A 6,380-nucleotide genomic window follows, 5' to 3' on the forward strand; every position below is an offset into this window, starting at 1 on the left:
GGACACCCACCTGTCCCATTAAACAAAAAGAGCCTCCTGAGTCTGTAAACTGTAAAACATCCTGGTACCGTTCCAGTAAACAATCCCTCCCTTTTCCAAGTTTGCATCCCATCCCTAGCAAGAACCAGCCATCCAGGTCACAAATCTCGACATAATTTATGATCTTGCCAAAAAAAAAAAAAAAAGACAAAATAAAGAGGTACATTCAACTTTGGATTCCTTTTGGTGGTATAACGGTGAGTTGTGTTGGACAGTTACAGGGCAATCTGACAGATACATATGCCATGGCCTCAGAATAGCCATTCCTCCTGATTTATGCATTCTGTCACACACTGTGCTGAGAACTGCTGATTCTTTATGTAGACTTTATGTAGCGAGCTAGCAACAGGAAAAAAGTCAACTCATTGATGCCTATTGCATGCAACAGGGCCACAGAGACTTGGAAAGGGCTTAATCCGAGGCATATATCCAGGAATATTTTTCAAGACCACTGACAGTCTTCTCCAAGTTCTGTCCCTTGACAAACACGTCCACGGTAGTAACTTTTTTCCGTAGTTCCTTCTTCTTGTCTCCTTGGGTGTGACTGCCCCTCCTGATCCGTTCCTATCCCAGCACTCCAAGAGGCAGCAAATTAGCACAGCTCACCTGCCTTCTGAACCTGTGCTTGCTGCTTTGCAGCTGAGTTACCCTCATGTGCAGGTCTCAAGCTAGGCTACATCCCGAATCTGAAAGAACAGCCTGGCATCTGCCGGGCCCCTGGGCAATGAAGATATACCTCCTCCACCTCAGTGTACTCACAGGCATATCCAGCTTCAAGCCAGAGCCCCAGCACTACCTTTGAGGTGGGGATCAGGGGAGCCACACTCCTTGAAGTGAATTTTCTGACCCCATACTTTTAAGTCCACAATCCATAGTGGATTTTCTAAGGTTGCACTGTTGTGAAAATTTTGTTTGCTTCATGCGTATGCGTGTCACACCTCTCCCTGTCATTTTGGGACTGCAGCTGCATGCATTCTGCTTTTCTGACATTTATTTCTGGAGCTGGTTCTTGCTTCCTTCGCTGTCCACACTGTGTCTGCATTGTACTCCCTTGGTCCTGTCTGTCTGCCTGCTCCACGGCAGCAGCTCTTTCTATAAAATCAGTGACACCATCACTCTTCAGTTTTGAGTCAGCTGTATATATACCTCATGAAGACTTTCCTTTCCGCAGCATGCTGAAGTGCTCCTCTCTTTGTTTCATTATGAGAGTTCAATATGCTCTCTCTCTGTGGTGTTCTGCATTTAGCATACAAATTGAAATATTTAGCTGCAACGTTATTACAGTTCCTTTACACACAAGAAAGACTGGTTAAAAATAAACAAGCTACTCCTTGGACTTTTCAGAGGAAATTAGATAACTTTGTGCAGTGGAAGAAAAGATTTCACTCCTTACTGAGATGCTTCATTCACACCTAGTTGTGATTTTAAGTTCCAGGAGATATTTTCCAAACACAAACACAGATTTATAATAAAGCTTTCTATCTACTAAGTTGCATACCACAGAACACATCAGTTCAGGGGCAGAGAAAGCTTTTGCAGCCTGGATTTTGGCCAGATTGCCTGTGTGTGTGTGTTTGTACACACATCTATTTATGCATAAGTGTGAAGATCTGTCAGCAAGACTGCTATCCTTATCCCAACCATGCACTGTTTGTAAATCACTTTAATACAGTGAGCTTGTCAGGCATTTCATGAATACAGAGGTGAGTGGTTTTAACAGGTTATCTTTTATTCTCCCACCCTTACCACCCACTGCACAGTACTGCCTTGATTTACAGGCTAAACTTTTCTAGAGCAGAAGAATTCAGTTTCCAACTCTGTACTCCTCTGCTCAGTGCAATGCAATACCCAAAACTTTTTTTTCTTTGGTGTTCTCAGAAATTGTCCTTGTTTGGAGAGTAAACAAGACAGAGTAAAGATTTTTTGCTGATATTTTCTCTGAAGAACTGATGAGTATACCTTTGAAAATCTTCCTTTGATTTTGACTTTGGGCAAAAGAGAGGTTCTTCTCTTCTGCTCTGCTGCCCTCAGAGACTGGCAAGAGAAATAAAGAGGGAGAGCTGCATGACTGCAGAAGGGTTTTGAATGTGACAGACAGCCAAGTGCCTGTTCAACCTAATCACTATCTTTGCCAAATACTATTTCAAAAAATCATCCTGAAAATTGGTTCTTTTGGAAAATACACTGTGCTCTGCTGTTTTAAAAACAGGTGATGAATCCTTATTTAGTGACTATGAATGCTAATTTTACTATAATGACAGGTTAATTGCATGATGCTTTATGTCAAACTGGAGTTGCTGTATGATCTAAGGCCTCTGTACACAAGATTATTATTTTCAGATTTGCTTAGAAGAGAGTATTCAAAATATTCTGCAGAAACACGATGTCATTGTTATTGCAGATAACTGTGGATTAGACCACTGAATCAACAGGTGGGGGGAAACCTGAAATTTGGTGTAGCTACTTGAGCAAAGTTTCTCCATCTTTTTTTCATCAAAGACTGATGCTTGTCCCTGTTGTTCTTTGTGCCTGTTCAGAGACAGAAACCTTGATAAGAACCATGCTGTGGTGGTTCTCCTCCACTTCTTCCATAGGCGGCATCCCCAAAGGACTGCTTTTACAGCTACACACAAAAGTCCACCATGTGGTGCCTCACTGTAGCAAAACTGACTTCTGCTGAATGATGGTGTCTCAGCCTGCTCCTCTTTCACTTGTCTGGGCTTGTTTTCCTACATACTCCTATGCACTGTTTCCATTCTCTGAGATATTAGTATTGCAATGGCATTGCAGCAGTTTACTTCAGCCTACGATCATGCCTAATGCTTTTGAAGCACTTTCTCATTCCCACAAGGCAATGTAGTAGCTCAAACTTTATGTCAACATGAAGGTTCAGGAAAATATTCAGACGAGAGAGAAGAGATGCTTGGGACTTTTTATTTGTCCTGGTTTGAAGTAAAACAGAACCAATTTTGTTCAGTAACTTCGTTTCTTAGCTGGGCCTCTTCTAACTACTGAAATTAACTGCATATTGTGCAGACGACGTTCAGTCTTGCAGAGTAATAAGACCTATGTTTATAGCTGATGCCCAGGCATGGTATGCAGAGAGGCTCCTGCTTATACTTATTGCTATAACACCCAAGGCCAACCAACTTTGGTATTTGCCCCGTTGGAGAGTCGGAAGCGGAAGAGCATAGAGGGGTCCCACCTGCAGGGAGGAGCGGACAGGACAGGTGACCCAAAACTGTGATTTTGCTTCCCTTTTATTCCTACTGAAAATTAGTCCATACTGGTATCAGGATGGCATAATAGCTAAAAAGTACAGTTGCTACCTGTGAAACTGGAGTTGCGTGAGAGTTCTTCAGACCTACCGTGTTAGCCTGATGTATACTGCTTCACTGCAAGAGGGGACTGCAGAAATAAAGGATCTAGATAAGATCAGTGTCAGCAGACTTGCAGTTTACCTCTAAGTAGCCTTAGAAGAGTAAAAGATAGTAAAGAAAGGTGATTCACTGTAGCACCAATATGATCAAGAGTGATTTTAGGAAGTCAGAAGAAAAAGTCAGGCATAGGTGAGCTTTTCCCTGCTGCAAGTGCAAATGAGAGGTGTGAGTGGCAAGATGTGGTTGCCTGGGTTAGGTGGGCTTCATTGCAGCTCAAACTGGGGTTGCTGAAGCTGGGGTACAGAATGGAAGAGCTGTGTAAGGATGGCTTAGCACTAAGCTGGAAGGAAGGAAGGAAGGAAGGAAGGAAGGAAGGAAGGAAGGAAGGAAGGAAGGAAGGAAGGAAGGAGGGAAAGAAGGAAAGAAGGAAGGAAGGAAGGAAGGAAGGAAGGAAGGAAGGAAGGAAGGTAGGAAGGTAGGAAGGAAAGAAGGAAGGAAGGAAAGAAGGAAGGGAAAACCTTCCCAGAACAAGCTGGCATGGTGTGGCCTGAGGCAGCAAAAAGGAGAATGAGAAATGCAGCTGGAGAAGTATACAGTTCATTCACAAATGAGGGAGATTTGGGAGGAACAAGCCAGACATAACTAACTGATATTAGCTAATGTAGGCTCTTGGCAGTGTAGCAAACAGTGATTTGCCTAAGTTGTCAGCACCCCTGTTTGAAATTTATTTGAGGAGCTGGAAAGCAAAGAAAAAGTGTAATTATGCTGCATGTTAATTTTCTTTATGTGGGTTTTGGTGACGCTTACAGGACCAAGAGGCTGGAGTTAATGGCCAGGATGTGTCTTCCAGCATGATACTTGGCTTATGATTATTCAGTCATTTGTGATGGGTCAGGCGCTCTCCAGAACACATGTGTATGATATTTTCCTGCCTAAGACACCACACAGTCCTACAGACATTTTCATGCCCTGCCACTCAGTGATTTCCATAATGTGTACCAAACAGCTTTCTTCCTCAGTAACTTGCTAAAATCTTCTACTAGGACAAGTGAATCCTGAAGGACAGTTCTCTGTCACCATTCTGCTTCACTAACTGTATTATGTTATGTCTTACTTCATTAACTGTCCTCTGTCCACCATTTGGCTTCTTTACCACCTTAATTCTCTGCTGGCTCATCAGTGTAGTTCCTCTGTGCATGTATGGCTCATCAGTGCAAAACTTGGCTCTGTGGGGTCAAGGCATTCAGTAATCTGCCAGGCATAATTTAGCTATAAAAAGTGTGGGATGCCAAGCTTTAGGTAATTGTAGAGAGAGCTAAGTGTGAAGGAGAAATGATAGGGAGCAGTGGCTGTAGATCAGAAGGACCAGAAGAAGCAGGGAAAGAAGGAGACCTGAGGTAAGCTAACACACTGTGACACAGGTGTATTCATCTTTAATCATTTAGTGAGGAGCCAGGCAGGCAGTGCAACATGGGGAGAACATACTGAATTGCTCTAAGACTCAGGAGAGTGATAAAGAGGTTGTTTAAGAACATCACTCTCTTCCTTACACGTTCTGTTGTCTACTGAAAGAGGAAATGATCCATTTTGTGATTCTTTACTACTCTATATTATAAAGACAACAAGTTGCAGGCCGGATTTTAGCTACTCTTGGGGACAGTGTAAGCACGCATATCACTACTAACCCAAACACATCACCACAAATGGCAGGTTTAATATCTTTGAAGTAGGGAACAAAGCCAGCAAAGAAACCTTCTTGGATTGCTCTCTTTCCTGGTTGAAAGCGGTACGGAAGCCTAGACCTGGTGACAAGAAGCTGCTCAGACTCTGTGTACTGGGGTCACAGTAGTGAAAATCAGCAGGCAGCACAGCAGTGATATTTTGCAGCCAAGGGATACTGATGGACTGAACACCAAAGAACAGGGATGATGATGAAGAAGCATCAAAACTCATCCTCACTGAAGAAACCCAGTAAATACAAAAAGCAATATGCTTCATCCAAAATTAATTAAGATTGGAGTTTACAGCAAGAGGTAAGGTAATGCACACATGGGAGAAGGTTTACAATGGGAGTGAAATGGTTGTGATCCCTATGATAATCAGTAGCCACAGCTCATCACTTACCTCACATTTGCTGGGACTGTGGTGGAACAAAAGCTTAATTTTTAAAAGATGGGAGATGTTTAAAGAGAAAGTTGCTCTCTGAACTGGTTTCCTGTTTTTTTTTTTTTTTTCTGAACCTTTGCACAGGTGGCTTCCAGACCTATTATTCTATCCTGGCTCTCCCTCCATGTCTCCCATTGATATGAATCATGTTCGCACAGAGTCTGCTGGAGGCAGGACAACACATGGTAGTCATAAAGCATCACAGGGCAGCTCTAAACTTGCCACACACGCACTGGAGCGACAAGCTCAACTTCAAATAAAATATTTTACTTAGAATTAGATCACTGTTTGGCACTGTCGGTTGAGGCTCTGGCAATTCAGATGTTCCCACTTACTTTGCCACATACTCATCTTCTTCCTCCTGTCACTGGTGTCAGTGGTGGTCACAGCCCCTCCCAAAGCCTGTGATGCTCCATTACAATAAGTGACTTGCTTACCTTTAGGGGTATGTACATTACCCCTTGGCTGCCCTGGAGAGCAGGTGGGGACCTGGGCACACACTACAGTGTCCGACTTGCTGTTTTCCTTGTGCTCAGAGTTATGAACTGCATAAACTTGGTGTGGTTTGCTATGAACTATGCTGTAAACTGAATATTGATCTTAAATTAACCCAGCGATACATCTTTAGCTCAAGGATTTCTCTCACTTTCTTTTTTTATTCTTTTTTTCTGCTTTTTTTTCTCCTCAGATATGAACAATTGAATACCCATCCTAGGCTGGCAAAAGTCCAGAGGGACTGAACTATAATGATTGCAGAAAAGACATTATAGCCAATTTGGTAAGTGGAGCAGCATA

Source organism: Vanellus vanellus, assembly GCF_965231255.1.
Source record: "Vanellus vanellus genome assembly, chromosome: Z".
In the NCBI taxonomy this organism is placed as follows: Eukaryota; Metazoa; Chordata; class Aves; order Charadriiformes; family Charadriidae; genus Vanellus; species Vanellus vanellus.